Consider the following 18,162-nt stretch of genomic DNA (forward strand, 5'->3'; position numbering starts at 1 on the left):
GGCGGACAGCGGTTTGCATTAATTCGCGATACGGCAGCGAATCGAACGAAATATTTTGTATCGCTGCAGAAAATTGATCCTTCACGTGGAGCGCAGTTTAACAGCAGCGGACGACAGCGCGCTGCTTAGGCAAGATTCCGCGAGTTCTTCTTTCTTGCTGTTTTCTTGCGATACACACAATTTTGCTTTCTGTCGTTTCGGTTGTTTTTCGTGAATTGTAATGAGAATCGCTTACTGTCTGGAAAAAAAAATTGCTGTGTCTGTTCATACCTGTGAGTGTTGCTGCTTTTTCTCGTGTATTGGCCACAGTGCAGTTTTCGTTGCGCATATTTTCTTACATGCACCGGGCACTTACTGTTTAGACGGAGGGTTCTAACACAATTTGGCTGCCAGTTGGCTAATGCTCTGCGCGGAACTGGGCGGGCGTTCTGCGGAACCGTATCTATGTACCTTCACCCCCTCCGCCTTTTTCCGATTTTAATAACCGAAGCACTATAAATGCGAACATTTTTAGGTTAGGCTTTACCGTGACTGTTACTGACATTAAATGAAACAACAAGTTTACGGTTACCAGTCACCGTTTTATTTATTTCCACGACGCGTTTCGAAGGTTTAAACCTCCATCATCGGGTGGATTTACATTAGTTAGTATTGCATTTGCGTGTGTGTTGTGTTACGATTTTTGGAGGAACTTGTGGCACTGCATCCAGTGGTCACAGGTTCCGTTTGCTGTCGTAACACATCACATGTATACTGCCAGCATACATGTGACCACTGGAGGCAGTTCCACAACCTCAAAAATCGTAACACGACACACACAAATGCAATACCAACTACTGTAAATCCACCCGATGATGGAGGTTTAAACCTTCGAAACGCGTCGTGGAAATAAATAAAACGGTGACTGGTAATCGAAGCACGATATATTGCTCTGGGTGGAATGTGCATTAGAGATTAAAAAAATATCCGCACTCGAGGGAGGTTTGTCAAATTATATTTTACCTTTATATGGCACGAAAACGTTTGCCGTAGGCCTGTGGACGAAGTGCGGTTTTGTATGTATTAGTCTTCAGCTATGTTTATCTAGGATTGGCATACCAGTTTTCATGATTATTTAGCTAAATTATTTACAATAGTTCGCGGGAATTCGCTACCTGTTGAATATTTATGTGCCACTATCAAAAAAATGGCTCTGAGCATTATGGGACTCAACTGCTGAGGTCATTAGTCCCCTAGAACTTAGAACTAGTTAAACCTAACTAACCTAAGGACATCACAAACATCCATGCCCGAGGCAGGATTCGAACCTGCGACCGTAGCGGTCTTGCGGTTCCAGACTGCAGCGCCTTTAACCGCACGGCCACTTCGGCCGGCTTGTGCCACTATCCTCTCATCCGACGTTCTTCATTATTATACAATACCGCGTTGTTCATTTCTTAAACAGTAGCCTGTCTTTAGTGTCCCGTGGGATTTCTTGCACCTGCGGTATGGCCTAAATAACTTCAGTGCACCTGTTACTTGACATTAGAACGTACCGTTCAGACAGTGCCTCCAAGTCATAAAGTTTTGTGTTTCATAGGAAATTTGACGTCTGGTGGTGTTGATAAACCTTCATTTACTCATATCAATTGTGAGTGACGAACTGCATCCGTGGTTTAAACTGGTGGTAAATGCTGGTCTAATATGCAACCAGTCGCTTTCTGATTCATTGTACCAATAGCTAGATTTAGAGCTACTGCAGGTTCTTCATCAAATGGAGGTTACAGGAACACTATATTACCCTTGATCGTGTGAAGCTGGGCGCTCGCGTCGTGGTGATTGTGCTGCCTCATGCTATACATGGCAAATGAGTTCCATAAGGGACATTATGCTAGTGTACACAGACGTATTGACACGCACAAGCGGCATTTAAGTGCTTGGTCCAAGATATAATTTTCCTGTAACACTTCCGTCTCGTGATGAGCCTGCAGTCACTCCGTCCGCAGCTCGTGTATGTGCGGTAGCGTGCTCTCTTCCCGCGCCCGGGTTCGATTCCCGGTGGGGTCAGGGATTTTCTCTGCGTCGTGATGACTGGGTGTTGTGTGATGTCCTTAGGTTAGTTAGGTTTAAGTAGTTCTAAGTTCTAGGGGACTGATGACCATAGCTGTTACGTCCCATAGTGCTCAGAGCCATTTGAACCTGCTGTCACTCCAAATCTAGTTAAGCTTCTTCCTAATGTTTCAGTAGACTGTATGAAATTAAAAAGCGACTGGTTGCGTATTGTGCCTAAACAAACGGCTAACTTTCTTTACTCTTTCCCGTCCTGTCAAGGTCGGTTAAAGATCGTGATGTTACAAAATGTAATGTTAGTTTTGCGGACAATCTGTGATTTCGTCTGGTTGAGATGCATTGTTGAGCTTATTAATTTTATTAGAGAGCTGTAACATTGACAGCGCATTATTATTTACTTATGATATAGCACACTCTCTGGTGCTTCCATTAAAGATCTTCCATGGACGAGGCTAATATGATCGTGAGAAGGTTTTGCCATTTCTTTTCTCAAGTGTTTTCCAGCTGCTGCTGGTTCAATTATATGATAGACAAAGAAATTCGTAACCTTCATTTAGTTAGTAGACATCTTCTTTTTGAAGAACGTCATGATTTACCTCCAAGAGCTGCGGACAAAATTCCTTTATTTCTTGTTCAGTAATGGAGTTTTATTAATAGCTCTTGGCGGTAAATCATGGTGATCATCAGATATTGATCGGACTGCGGGCACCTTCTTAAAATGCTGCTTTTTGGTGGGTAACTCAGCTGTTGGAAGCATATAAGCTAACTGGTGCGCTAATTTAAACAAACACAATTCAAAGGGAGGCAACATCTGTCAGTTATTTTTAGCATTCCTGCTTAGTCTTAATCCCACAAGCCTAACTTGAGTTAGAACAATATCTTATCTCCTTGTTTTTGTATAACTGCTTTATCATTAATAAGAACCACCCTGTGCGACAATGATGTTAATTTCCTAGTCCAGAAATCGTGTTACATATAGTTATAAAATATAATGGAGGCGAAAGCTTACTTCACTTTAACCAGCAATTTGATAACATGAACGAGGATTTTCGTGTACGTGCACGACGAAAAAGTTCAATGCCGTGATGAACTGATCGTACACCGAGGTAGACGCTCGTTCAGTCACACTTGTTGCAGCATTTCTGAAGATGTGCGAGTGTCTTGCACGCTTCAGGAGAAATTTGTCTGTCTACATTTTATAACACTGTAGGCTGCTGCAGTTGTCTTGCAGGCGCAATGGTAATCGTCTACGTTCGATAACAGTGATTTTATCTTATCGACGATCCGTTAGGCATATACACGGTTGCACGAATAGATGCGTGACATTCCACATGAAACTGATTCTTTCATACTAGTACCGCTGACGCTAGATCCAGTGATAATTCGTTCGGATTTTCTACGGGACAATTCACCATAAGGGCAGCGTTTTGTGTGTGTTTGAAATAGTTAATGATACTTGCTAAACGACTGAAATCTAGATATAGCGCTGGATAGCAGTGTTTGAGTGTGGTTTGATTTTCACCAATATGTTTGGGGAAGGCCTAACTTACCGTGTGTGGTATTACGTTGGACATGTTTTTTAAAGACCAGATTTTTGTTAATTTACAAATCAATGGCATTTGTTCTAGGGCTACATTTATAATTTATTACTGAAAGATGAATCGTTCTGTCTTGGGAAATTTACCATAAGTGTAATTATTAAGTCATGTTTTTCAGGAAGTTTGATAACCTATCATCGCACGTTTCACAAATTGCGGCCCCTTCCTCGTCTGGTCTACATATCTGCTCATAGCTTACTTCACTACGAGGTCAGGTTCTGCAATTTTTTAAAACATGTTCCATGCGTAATATTTTTGCAAATATCATTGTTTTGGACAGCTTTTTAAGTGTATTTTGTCCCTCTGTGTCCTGTTCATTTTTCTGTATAGAAGGACAGCAATTAACATCCGTATCTATTGTGATGGATAATGTAATGGTTGTTCCGAAATCAGATTTCTGTTTTATATCAGGTCTAATATACGATTAATACTTTGTAGATATTTATTGCGAATTGTCATTTCCACTTTTATTTTGGAATTGCGTTTATGAACAGAAAATATGGGTGATGGACTAACGGTTTTTTGTTCTCGGATTGACTGTCCGAGAAAAATATTGGCAATAGAGCCTAAGATTGTTAAATGACCTTAGGATGCTTGGGTTTCAAATGTCGTAAAAGTTCATCAACGTATAAATAAATAAGAGGACAGAGTCTCTGTCGTTTTCATTTATCTCTCGGCATGTATGTTCCCTATGTCAAGTTATCAATATTTCGCACATAATTATTAATTCTTGGTTATGGATGTGACTGCTCTCTTTCCTCAAAGGGCTTTCGTGGTACAGGAGGACAAAGTGCACGTAATTTATTTTTAAAGCGCTTCTCAGTCCCACATTGAAAGAAAGTTCAATACGTCATCTTCTGGAAGATGAGAAATTGTTTTACTTCGACTGTATCAATGTATTCTCGTTTCTCTTTAAAATGCGCTTTAATTAAAGACATTACTGTGGTTTCTGTCGTGAAATTGTATTATTATTATTTTCTTTACAATATCACTTTTGGATAAGGCTGTTTTCACATTATGAAAAGTGTAGGTCAAAAATTTTTAACATGTGAGCAAGTAATCTTGTCGATGTTGTATCGTTATAGGCCCCAACAACTACAGTCAGTTGAAGCGTTGAGCGTTTAACTTGTGTAAAGAATGCTCTGCATACCGCTTGCTTGTAGACACGACACAGAGCAAGATGACACATTCACCCAGTCGTTGATTCCTTCAAAATGGAAACAGCCAATCTCTCCTCCGTGACCGAATAAAATCAGCTCAGTCACTGCAGCTAATGACCTGGTTGTTGACGACATGTTAACCGCTAATATGCAGGTACGTTGCGTCGATGCAGATGAAGTGGTTTGCTTACAAAAAGGCGTAATAAAGGAGATGCCATGATTCGCCACGTGGGCGACACTTCGTACTAAAAGTTTGGCCAATATTTTATTCCAGTCTCACTGCTACGCTTAAGCGTCCTGTGCTCTTGAATTTTTCACCGTGAAGCTCTTGTTCCAAAATCAAAATAAAGGTTCGAACTCCTTTGTGTTCTATCATCACATTGGTAAGTTCACTTTATTTACAAGCAAGAAGTCAGATCTGTCTTCCATCTCCCAGAACATTCCCTAATGGGGGACATCGTTATATCTAACTAAACATGCTTTAGTCGTGCTGAAATATTCCGTAGTTCTATAACAGGTCTTTCTGTCCACCTCTGACGGGAAGTGATTGTCCGCGAGTTAGGATGTGTGGATGAAGGTCGAGGGTTTAGTGCAGCAGTGACTGTTGCGCGTACAGGGGCGTTGGTACTGTCTCAGGTGCTTAATTACTAATCTGGATGGCCTTGTTTGGAGACAAGATCCTTTCTTTTCTCTTCAGTTTCGAGGCTTTTATTCCCCAAGATTCCGTAGATGACAAAGGCACGTTGAAGCTTTTTCGTTATGAGACGACTTTTTAAGGTATTGCTATAGTGTCATCGCTGTTGGAGAGGCTGCAGACTTCTTCGGAAATGAAAGTCTGTGAAAACGGAAGGACGCGTTGTTTATGCCTTCCATCCAAGTACCAGTAAAAAATTTGGACTACAGTTGCCTTTATTAGACTACATTATTACGACTCCTTCCAGACCGTGTTCAGCACTGCGTTTGTTTCAATTTATTGGTCGTATATGAATAGAGGCACGATTACACATCTTATTAATTTAATGCTGGTGGCCTAATTTGTGTTTCCTTTAGGATTTTATCGTGTTTATTTGTAAAGGTGTATACAAAGCTTTTTATTTTTTAAATTTTGTTCTGAATTGCATCCGACGTCATTACATAGCTCGCGGGATATCATATTTGTGATGCGTACCGTTATCGCTAAATTACGTTAACATTATTTACGAATGTATTTATAGCTTGTGTAAAATAAATGGTGTTATTTAGAATTGTCGTTCAGTTTTAATCCTATTATTTATTGCGTAAGTTAACGGCATACGGGACATATTACCAAATGTCAAACACGCAACTGAAAACAATGCGATGCTGTGTAAAATTTTTCATCATATAAGACAATGGTATGGTTGTAACTAATCACTTAGTACGTCATAAAAATATATGCATGTATTTAATTTCTTTCTTTCGTCTCGTCATGTATCAATTATGCAGTGTGCACAGACACTGGATAACACCGATCTTCACTTAAATGCAGTTGTGGCTTCTTACCAGTAGTAAACGTGTTTTTTATAAACGCTATAATACGGCACTGTCTCGACTCTTTTCTTCTGACTGCATTGCTTTGTATAATTTAGTACTGTCATCTTTCGTCAACTTCCTGAAATGTATTGCCTGAAATGTAGTGCATCTCTGCTTTCGTCATCGATCAAATTTTGACAGCTTGAAATGTTGGCAAAAGGCTGCTATCACATTTGGTAGAAAGCCAAACTTATTTCCCACGTGGCGTTCTCTGGGCGGTGTTAGAAGAACACTGCAGTTTGCGGGACAGATTAGCGGCACTCAACGCGTGTATTCAGAGAACTCGTTTTAAGTTTTTTACGCCACGTATCGAAGTCGTTGTCCGTCGTGGTACGCGCTCTTGATAGAACTGTGTAACCATTTTGTGAACGCATGTAGTGTATCGAGTATTAGAATGACAACAAAGCGTGAGAGATGTTTGAGGTAAGCAGTTGTGAAGACGCAATCATAACAGTGCATTGCAACATTTGCAATTAGATGTCAGTGCGCTGTTTTCCTCGCTATTAGCCGATGGCAGTGGATGGATCGACCGTCAGCTATTCTGTTTTCTCTTTGGGGTATGTATACAATAAATAGCAGATTTTATTCTTTTCGTGTGATGTACCACTCGCTATATTTTGCTTTGCAGTCACCGTATCCAGGGTATATACCATTTACCACAACAGCAGCTTGCACCGAATCGTCTAATCACAATACTGGGAATAAGAAGTACCTAGGTAGGCCATGATGTCTATTAAACCAATACACAAGGTAGTTTTTCAATGGTGTTTAGCGTGCACCAAGTTTAGTAGTGCCCACCAGTGAAGTAGAAATGGTTGTATCCTTAAAGTACCTCTTCTGTGCTCAGTAGATACATTTCCTCTAGCGATATTACAAAGACGAAATTGTTGCACTGTGATGTTATAATATCAATTTTATTATATTAATTGAATTTTCCGTCGGTGCTTGAAGGAACATGGCGATCATATTAAGAAATAACTCTTTCTTAGCGTTATGCAAAACATTTAGAAACCTTTGGAAAGCGATCCCTTTAATCCGTTTTATTGTAATTTAAATTTAATCTGTTTTATTGTAATTGTTGATTTAATAAGTTCTTGAAGTGCATTCACTCCTGGGTGGTCTGATGTAGCGTTGGGAGTCAACGATATAATATAACAAATGGTGCAATTAAAAGCTAAAATTAAGAGAAAAATATTTTCATTACTTTATAAAAGTTTTGAGCATATGAACTAGAGCTTAAACGAGATATTGAAGCGGTTCGCTAGTTATTGTCTCATGATTTCATTATGCTTGAGGGATACAATGGACACAGCACCGGTTTTGCAATTCCCAAGCGATGGGTTACCTCAGAAAAACGCCAGTTTGAAGTATAGACCAAAGCTTCTGAATGTAAAAATTCCATTATCGCACAGGCCACACTTGATTAAAAACACATGTTCTTCCAACGTATGCAGGCTGTCGGATACAGGTTACATTAGACTTGACATCTCAGAAATACAGTTATGGAAAGAAGTTTGTGTGATAGTGTTACTAATGTACTACAATCTACAGTTCGGAACAAACAGTCTTGTTGGTAAGATATGGAAAAGATGTTCTAGTGTTTTGGATACCTATGTTTACATAGTGAAACACATAGAAATCATCATTGCTGCCGTTCTCGTACTGTTCTGGGTTAGACTTTTTTATGCTGCTTTGCTATTCTCCAGGTGTATCAGAGCATCATGATTGTAGTGCGCGTCTTCTTCAGTGTACGTCTCGCGTGAGAATCAGGCCAGTTTGATGTGGCGTGACTATTCAATACCTGCAGTAGCTCTCGGGCCAACGTCTTTGTGTGGCCTGTCAACTGCTAGGATGGAATAACTGGTTCTGCACATGTCTGTGGTTCACGACGTCCGCATACCAGTCGTAGCAGACGGATCACTTTCTTACTCTGCCTCGTGATGACTGGGTGTTGAGTGATGTCCTTATGTTAGTTAGGTTTAAGTAGTTCTAAGTTCTAGGGGACTGATTACCATAGATGTTAAGTCCCATAGTGCTCAGAGCCATTTTTAAACGTGTTTACAATCGTGATCTTGCGTGCTTCGGTTTAGTGAATAAGACGCTTTTGAGTCTATCACGAAGTATTCGATCCGTTTCTTCTTGTATCTGTCAGTTCCGATTTTGTTCTGACTCACCCTCTGGTACCATCTAGATAAAGATAGTTGGCTGCATTAAGATTACATTCGTGTAAGTAGTCATGATTAAGTTCTCGACTGGTTATGTTTTCTCCGTTTTGTTACATCAGAAGACCAACTGAAAGCGATGTTACTTTCACTAGTAATGATCCCAATCGTCATCAGTGAACTTGGGAGTGATTACGTCAAGCTACGTTGCCAATAATTACCCCCACTCAAGCACTCATTCGAACATGTGTATTCCTTCAGTAAGGCTAGGATTTTAAATTGAGTTGCAGTCGCCAAGACAAATTTAACGCCTTCAGTGCCACAATTAAATGGGTAGAACTGTCCGAGCTCTGTTACTGAGAATTCTGTGGAAACAACTGCATAACAGGAGTCAGGACCAAGTCTATCGTACTTGATCACATGAACATTATAAACTCTCGAAAGTTTAGATGACAACATTTAGGTAGACAATAGCCGTTATCAATGCCAGGGATACTGGAAAATTCATGCTTCATAATTTTTTTAGGTGCCAGTATTAAGCTGTTACTATCTTGACCGAACAATTTTGAGATTTATGTACCACTGTTCGCGTTTAAACCTTTTACTTTCGTACTTGATCCTTACAATGTATGAGTCAATACCCGAATTCCTAGAAGTAGTTTGCAGATTATAAATAGAGGTCTCTATCCACACACACACACGCGCAAGTTATAGAATTCGAAGTAAATCTCGACCGTGTGATGGTCGAAGATCCATTCGAAACAGAATTTGTTCCACGTCCGTGAGAAAAAATTGGGTGTAGCCTAGATAGGCTATCTCATACTGGCGGGCCGTGACTACTGGGAAACGACGCCTCTTTTGTTTAGTATTTTCTCTTGGCACAGGGAAAAATTTGTAGTCGGTACAGGTTAAATTTTGGTACCTACATCTTTTCCCCCTTGTATGTCGCTTTGCCTCGGCAATAAAGTTCGTGTAATTACGAGAGTATTGAGACAAATAATTGGAGCACAAAGCAGCAGAGATCATATTTGTGAATCTCCTGCTGTAACATCGGATAATAGTAAAATTGACATTGTAAACATCCCTGTTGGTGCCTAGAGATTTAGTCAATGAGTGACGTCGAGGAGTTGTTCATCTGAGGGGTTGTGTTTATTTACGCCCCCACGCCCCCCCCCCCCCATACAAATTTGGGTTTTCCTTAGTGTTTTCCAGTTTTTTGTGTGACTGACGGGATGTTTGTTAGAGCAAGTCAACAGACATTTTTCCTTGTCTTTGTACTCTTCAGCCAATCCTTCCATTTGTAATCGCCTTGATGACTGTAGGCTGAAATCAAATCATCTGTCGGATTTAGTCGTAACCCAGTCTGTTCCTAGTTTACTCAGTGATGCTGGACTATTTAGCACAGCAGTTCGACTTTGTACCATTTTTACCGGCCACCAATGATAAGATATACGAAACGCAAATTTGACACCTCGTCGTTTCTGTGTGTTTCTAAACGAGCTGAAGTGGCTTCCGTTCTTTGTGAACATTTAATACTGAATAGAAAAGAGTGGGATGGCACTGTGATAAAAGTTCTTCCCAATGTCCCTCTTCCAAATCAAAGGTGTACTTCAACATGTGACGTATTAAGTACAGCTGTCACCAACCCGAATGTACTCTTTCCTTCCTCAGACGCGAATTCCAAACATGGCGTGACTTTGAAATTTCACTTTCAGAAATTACTGCCAGATTTGAAAGAATTTGACGCGTAGTAGTAATGCATTGGCATAAGCCGCGCGGTCTGGGGCTACTTGTCACGGTCAGTGCGGCTCTCCCCGTCGGATGTTCGAGTCCTCTCTCGGACATGTGTGTGTGTGTGTGTGTGTGTGTGTGTGTGTGTGTGTGTGTGTGTGTGTGTGTTGTCCATAGCGTAAGTTAGTTTAAGTTAGATTGAGTGGTGTGTAGGCTTAGGAACCGATGATCTCAGCAGTTTGATCCTTTAAGACCTTACCACAAATTTTTCATTGGTATAATACATGTTAGGTCGATTTAATAGAAGCTTTCATCTATGAAATGTTTCTGCAAAGAATTTACGTTAAACATTTGAAATGTGTAATGAACTAGTAAATAGTTTTTCATAAACACCACTAGTACAAAGCGTAGTTCTTGACATGCTTCATTGGGCTTATCAAAATATCATTATTTTACAGTTTCCGACGGTCGTAAATAATATTATAATAATTATTGTTAAATTAAAACTGATCATCATCGTGTAACCTCTTTTCAAGACAGCCTCCATTTATAGCATTCGTACATTTACAAAATTGTTAAGGCTTTCGTGGCCACTTGTTGACAAACTGCCTATTGGCTTCTGAACGTCGGCCGAAGAACCCGAGACAGAAGCCAATAGGCAGTTTGTCATTCGTACATTTGATGAAAGTTTTTGACGATGTTGACTGGAATACATTCTTTGAACTACTGAAGATAGCAAGGATAAAATAAAGAGCGCGGGGGTTATCTACAACTTGTACAGAAACCAGACGGCAGTTACAGAGGGGGAAGGGCGTGAAAGAGAGGCATTAGTTGAGCGGGGCGTGAAGCAGGGTTTTCGCCTGTCCCTGATGCTATTCAATCTGTGAGGGAAACCAAGGAAAAAATGTGGACACGTGTCTAATTTCTGAGAGAAGAAACAAAAATTTGCATGTTTTCTGATATATGGCAAAGAACTCTGAAGAGCAGTCGAACAGAATTGGTGCTGTCTTTAGTCACACAAAAATGTAGACGAGTCATGCTATGTAGACAGAATAATAACTGATCACGGGCGACTTAGATATGGTACGAAATACAGACTTGCAATACCAAGAAAAGCATTCTAAAAACAGAAAAAAATTCTGGGCTTCAAATATAAACTTGAGCGTTAAGCAGCGTCTACGTGGGACACAAATGGACTACAAGAAGTAGTTTTAAATGGAAGGATCTCGTAGTAGTTATACAGAGTTCAAGAGGCTTGCACAGGATATTCTACCAAAGCAGTCTTCAGTATCTTACCATCAGAATATAGTCATTTTGTCTTCTGGCGACACGAAAATGGAATAGAGCAGAAAATCGATAAAATGTTTCGATGTACGCTCCAAATGGGCTATACAACAGCTTGTGGAGTATGTACGCCTCTATAGATGTAGATGAGATAGATCTGATTACGTAATTCCAACTATAGTAGGGTAAGCAAATATTACGCTGTTATTTTACAGAAATCCGCTTTTAACGCGTAACGTTGTATCAAACTACAGGGTGGCGCACGAAATGTGTTACCAATTTTTTTTTTCACAATTTACGGCGCACATTAGATATCCCTCTGGGATCTCTACAGCAGTACCAGCAGAGCTTGGGAAAACAAATGAGTTTCGAAATGACGTGTAATTCACGATACTGCCGCTAGGGGACTAGTAAGCAGCAATGGCTGACAATGGAAGACTCGACACAGCGACGATTGGTAATTGTGTTACTTTTTCATGAAACGAAAAGCCTTGTTGTGACTCAAGGGCGTTTTCGACAACAGTTTAACACACGATGGGTCCCTTGCAAGAAGACCATCCACAGGTTGTACGATAAATTTGTACAGGAAGAAACAGTACTGGAAGGGAAGCGACCTCGTCCTAAGCCTGTTTGTTCGCCGGAGAATAATGAAGCGGTACGAGTTGCTGTACAGAGAAGTCCCAGGAAATCGTGTAGAAAGGCAGAAGTGCAACTGGGAATATCCAGACGCTCCGTTCAACGCGTCCTTAAAAGTGACCTCCATATGTACCCATACAAGATGACCTGTGCACAGAAGCTCACTGAAGAACTCAAGCAGCGGAGACTACTGTTTGCTCAGTGGGCGGGAGATAGGGAAGAAACTATTAACAACGTTTGGTTTTCAGAGGAGGGGCATTTTCATTTAGACAGTGTGGTTAACAAACAAAACGTACGCTTTTGGGCCGCTGAAAACCCGCAAGTGCTTCATGAACGACAACATTATGCTCCGAGGATTACAGCGTGGGCAGCAATTTCCAGTCACGGACTTATTGGACCCTTTTTCTTTGAAGAAACTGTGAACACCGAGCGTTATTTGAGCATGCTTCGCAATAGCATCCCACAGCTTCTTGCTACTGCCTTGCCCTTCAACACGCCGTGGTTCATGCAAGATGGAGCAAGGCCACATACTGCAAACACTGTGTTGGGGTTTTTACACGAGGATTTCGAAATGCGGATCATTTCACTAAGGTTTCCAGGTCGCTTCAATGACGGACAAAATTGGCCCCACAATAGTCCAGACCTCGATCCGTGTGACTTTTTTCTTTGGGAAAAAGGAAAAAAATTTCCCGAAACGTCCACGTGATTTAATGGAGCTCAGAAGACTTATTCTTCAAGCTTGCAGTGAAATAACGAAAGACATGTGCCGTAGGGTAATCACTAACTTCAGTGTTCGTTTGAAGGAAGTTAGGAAAAGAAATGGTGGACATATTGAGCATGTGCTCCATGGACGGCTCTTCATTGTAGTATATGTTCCTTTCAGATTGTATTGACAGTAAAGTTTATATTCAAAAACAAAATGGTAACACATTTCGTGCGCCACCATGTATTTCGACAGAATTCTTCAGCGACGATTTCTAGGAGCTGTACAATCTTTGTCGAACTGTTACGTTCAACGGGAATCACTCAGAAGCGGAATAAGGGCATTACTGTACGGGATCCGTATTATACGGATACCGTTTCAAAGAAAGCAATAAGAGATGTCTCGTGCCTATCGTAAGCAGCTGCAGTGGCGAACTAAGTCTTCAAGAAAGCAGTTTTGCTAAGCGTCGTGTAGCAGGTGTCGTTTACAAGCGGCAGTGATACCAGGAAGGGCGTTGCTGGCTGGGAGCGCGTAAAGCGCGCCGGTTCCGACAATGAGAGCGGCCTGTTGTGCGGCGACCCAACCGAGTGCCTGTGTCTGGGAATCGCTAAGAGGCGTGCGCTCCCCCGTGTGTTGCCGTCTTTCTCCGCTTACGCGCCGAGCCTCTAATTACCTCGCCGGGGCGCTGAATCAGCCGGTTTATACGCCGCTCCGGGCTTTATCGCACCGCCCTGTGACTCACTCGCAAGTAGCAACAACGAGTCCACTCGAGCCGTTGTCGCGGGGCACAATAGCGGCGCAAAGCTGTCCAGGCGCCGCTCTAGAGAGAGCTCGCGCGCCATACGAGCGACAGCTCTGGCTTTTTTTTTTTTTTTTTTTTTTTCCTGGCGTGCAGCCGAGATGCTGCCCCACGCCTCCCTCTTACCCAAAGCCTACACTAACCGTCTACATACTTATGTCCTTAAAAGTATGCCGACCGAGTAGTAAAAAGTGCGTGTAAAACCCTGGTTGAATGGCATCATAAAACACAGGTATCAAAAGATACAAAATGCCCTTATTCCGCTTCTGAGTAATTCCCGCTGAACATAATGGTTTGACAACGATTGTACGGGCGCTGCAAATCGTCGCTGTCTGTTGAAACAGTTTGATACAATGTCTCGCTTTAAAAGCGGATTTCTGTACAATAACAGTGCGATAAATAGCTTACTCTGTTACAGTTGGAATTACGTAATCAGATCTCATCTACATCTATAGAGGCCTACATAATCCTAAAGCTCCTGTTAGCGCATTGTGGAGAAAACATCAAAACACTTTATCGATTTTCTGCCCTATTCCATTTTCGTATCGAGAGAAGACAAAATGACTTACCTTATTCTGATAGCCTCTGCACAAGATATACAATTCTGGCACATGATGGTTGCACAGCCCTTCGAGTACAGGTTCCCTAAATTTACCAACAGGATTTCGCGCGGACTGTGGCGTGTTTCTTCCAGATATTCTCAAATGGTTCAAATGGCTCTGAGCACTATGGGACTTAACATCTAAGGTCATCAGTCCCTTAGAACTTAGAACTACTTAAACCTAACTAACCTAAGGACATCACACACATCCATGCCCGAGGCAGGATTCGAACCTGAGACCGTAGCAGTCGCGCGGTTCCGGACTGAAGCGCCTAGAACCGCTCGGCCACCGCGGCCGGCCCAGACATTCATGTTACCCTTCCGTATGTCCTATACCTACCTAACGGACGAAGCAAGGAGGACATAAAAAGCATAATATCACAGGGGGAGAGGGCATTTTTCGATAAAAGAATATCAAAATTGGTCTTAATTTGAGGGAGAATTTTCTGGTAATGTACTTTCGGAACACATAGTCGTGGGGAAGTGGATTGTGGACTATGGGGAAAAACGGAAAAGAAGAGAAAGCGTTTGAGATGTGATGCTACAGAACTTCAAAACTGGGTGGTCAGAGAAAGTAAGAAATGAGAAGGTTCTCCGCACAATCAGCGAATAGCGGAATCTCTGGAAAACATGAGCAAGAACAAACAAGAAGATAAAACAGGTGTTAAGACATTAAAGAATACCTTCCATCGTGGTTGTGGGAGCTGTGGAGGGTCAAAAATTGTAGGTGAAGACAGAGAATGGAATGTGTTCGACTGGGTGTAAGTTGTACTCTGAGGTGAAGAAGTTGGCACAGGAAACGAAATCGTCCCGGATCGTATCAGAAGAGTGATGAAGGGGAAAAAATTAAAGCCTGTTACGATCCTAACAGCATGAGCTGAATTGGCTAGATGTCTCTTGTCACCGCTACTAGGCAAACACTGGAATAAAACTGTAGATTTGGTCGCACTGGCGTCTTGTACAAGATTTTTCAGAGGCAGTAGTGTGATCGTTTCGCAGCAGACGTGGTCTCCCTCTTCATTTTTTACCCCTTCTAATTGGCAGTCACTTTGTACACCAGAAACCAGGATCAGCTATTCTATTTCCTAAATGTTCCTTAATGGTCTTCACGAGTTCCTCCGACTTAAGTCCAAGGCATTCGCTGATTTTGTGTTAGTATATGTTCCACTTGTTCCGTGTTTGTAGTTCACACTTATTGGCCATTGACCGAACATATCATATCAGCACTTTCTCTTCCGTCCCAGTAGCGTTTAATGTTAGTCGTGAACACTTTTCCTGCTCATTGCTTCTCGCATGTGTACTTGCGTCACGGTCGTATGCGTGTCCGTCGTGGTTTTCCACAGTTTTATAAAATTTTGTTTACGCAGCTCTGCAATGTGTCCGAAGTTTTGGACGCAATGTGCGTTCCTTGACATTTTTGTTTTTTTTACATGACCATGCACAAATGTTACCACACACATTACTTTTTTCGCTGCCACTTTGTTTTTGATATTTCAGTAATGAATAATTAAATATGATTTCTTGTAACATGACCGATCATAGGACTGTGATACATAAATTGCGTCTGAATTATTTTCGTGAGACATATAACACAGTTGGTATGTAATATTCAGAGCACGAAAATACCCACAAGCAGTGTAATCTTCTAATCAGTCTGCACAAAATATATATGTGCAGTGTTCGTTAGAGGTAACACGAGAAGTGTTTTGAATAAAAGGTGGAACCTGAATCCAATCATTTTAACTGCAAACACGGAAAGAGTAAGAGCTGCAAATCCAGAAGACAAAGGTAATCAGTCTATGGTTCCATATTCGAAGACGTGGAACTCTTTTTCATTTAATTCATTAGAGATAGTTGTTGTTAGTTTGTTAGCTATAAAATTTTCTCTACGCATTTTCTAAAGCTATTTTGGCATAGGCCTATTACTCCACTTCAGCCCATCTGAACTTTTCGTTCGTAAGTGTTTAAACTTTTCAACATTGAAATAAAATTTCTTCAGAGAAACCCTGACGATCTGTATTTAAGTATGTATATTGGTAGCTGACAAGGAGGTTAGAATATAGGGAGACGCCCTTACGCCGAAAAGCTAAAGCGTGCCGGCGCTATACTAATGAGTCTTAGTGAAGTACTCATATTGCAATGCCGCTCTTCGATATGGCGTAGAATGGGAGTAAAACGTTCGGCTGATTTTCTACGACGTACACTATGCTCGACGAGTGAGAATTAGCGTTGAAAATTAAGTTTTCAATTGTTGATGATGAGTTTTCATCCACGAAAGTACTTTGTTTCAAACTACATACTCAGAACTGACTGGCTGTTGAAAGCATTAACACTAAGAGTGTGTTTAACTCAGGGCCTTAAGGGAGAGAGAGAATTCTAAGACTCGGCAAGATGACGGACAGGCTTCAACTAATGTTTGAGCCTGGCACAGATAACGCCATCTTCACTTTACTCTAACCTTCTTGGTAGCTGCCTGCAACTATCACGCAGTCGTCAACCCCTAAGATTTGGGTTTCTATACACCTTCAACGGTAAAAGGATCAAATGGTTCAAATGCCCCTGAGCACTATGGTACTTAACATCTGAGGTTAACAGGCCCCTAGAACTTAGAACTACTTAAACCTAACTAACCTAAGGACATCACACACATCCATGCCCGAGGCAGGATTCGAACCTACGACTGTAGCAGTCGCGCGGTTCCGGACTGAAGAACCTAGAACCGCTCGGCCATAGCGGCCGGCATTGTAAAGGGATCCGACTGTAAAGGTACGTTGCTGATAGACGCTGACGTTATTGAACACTGCTAAAGGTAGCACAGTAGAAATAATTTCTGTCGTGGCATCACGCCATGGTGCCCTACCACTTATACAGATCTCATATTCCAAGATGTGTTTTCAAATAAGCGTCATCGTTGATTCACTAGTCGCCCTTCATCAGGCACGCCCACTTGCAGGACGGTCTTACAAAGTGCGAGAGATGTCGATAAAGTTTCATTTGTCACCTCGAAAAATTCAGTCGCGCAATTAATTTTTTTGTTATGGATTTTCAGAATGCAGTAAGCTCAACACGGATAACCTATTGTAACAGCTGCTGCGGAAGATGGGCTGCAAACAAACGTATTGTGTTAAACAGTTTGATGTAGAAAATATCCAAAGTTGCAGAAATCAGTTTATTTAATTGATTAGTTTCGGGTTATCTGAACCCATTGGAAACCCATCTGGCTTGGAGGGCCATCTCCGCTGGCACATCGGTTGTCTGTCACCTCTCTGCTGACACTGTTCCAGCCCTCTACAGCAAGTTGCTCTTTGTTCGACGCTTGGATCGGAGTTGCAGGTTCCTCTTTCCGGACGATCTCCCCATTCCTTAAATACGGTGAGTGGACGCAGCCTGTTCTGCTATGTATTCCTCTTCACGTCTTTGTTCTGTGCGAGGGCTGACTTTCCAGGGCGCCTTCCTTTCAGAGGGGAACACGGCAGCTTTGATGCGCCGCGACAGCCTCTGCGGGCGGCCAGGTTTATTTATTGCGGGCGTATGCAGCGTCGCAGCGGTCCACTGTGGTGGTCCGTGCGATTGAGGCGTTCCCACGGCCGCACGCCTGTTTGCCGAAGCTCACCCGCCGCGAGGTGCCGGGGAATGCAGCGGCCTGAATGGCGCGTGCACTTAGAGGGGTGTCCCCCCCCCTGTGTCACCGCGGGGCGCCTTGCCCGACACCCTGCAGGCTCGAGCCTCGCTGGCTGCCCGGCCGTTCCACCTGTCGCCACCGCGCCGCTCTTCCGCAACCCGCACCGTGTCGTCCCTACATCGGCACTCTGCAAATACAGGGCGGTTCAAAAAGAACGGGACAAAAGGAAACTATTCCTGTGACTACAGTAATGACTTTATTTTAGA

This window comes from Schistocerca nitens, chromosome 6, assembly GCF_023898315.1.
Source record: "Schistocerca nitens isolate TAMUIC-IGC-003100 chromosome 6, iqSchNite1.1, whole genome shotgun sequence".
In the NCBI taxonomy this organism is placed as follows: domain Eukaryota; kingdom Metazoa; phylum Arthropoda; class Insecta; order Orthoptera; family Acrididae; genus Schistocerca; species Schistocerca nitens.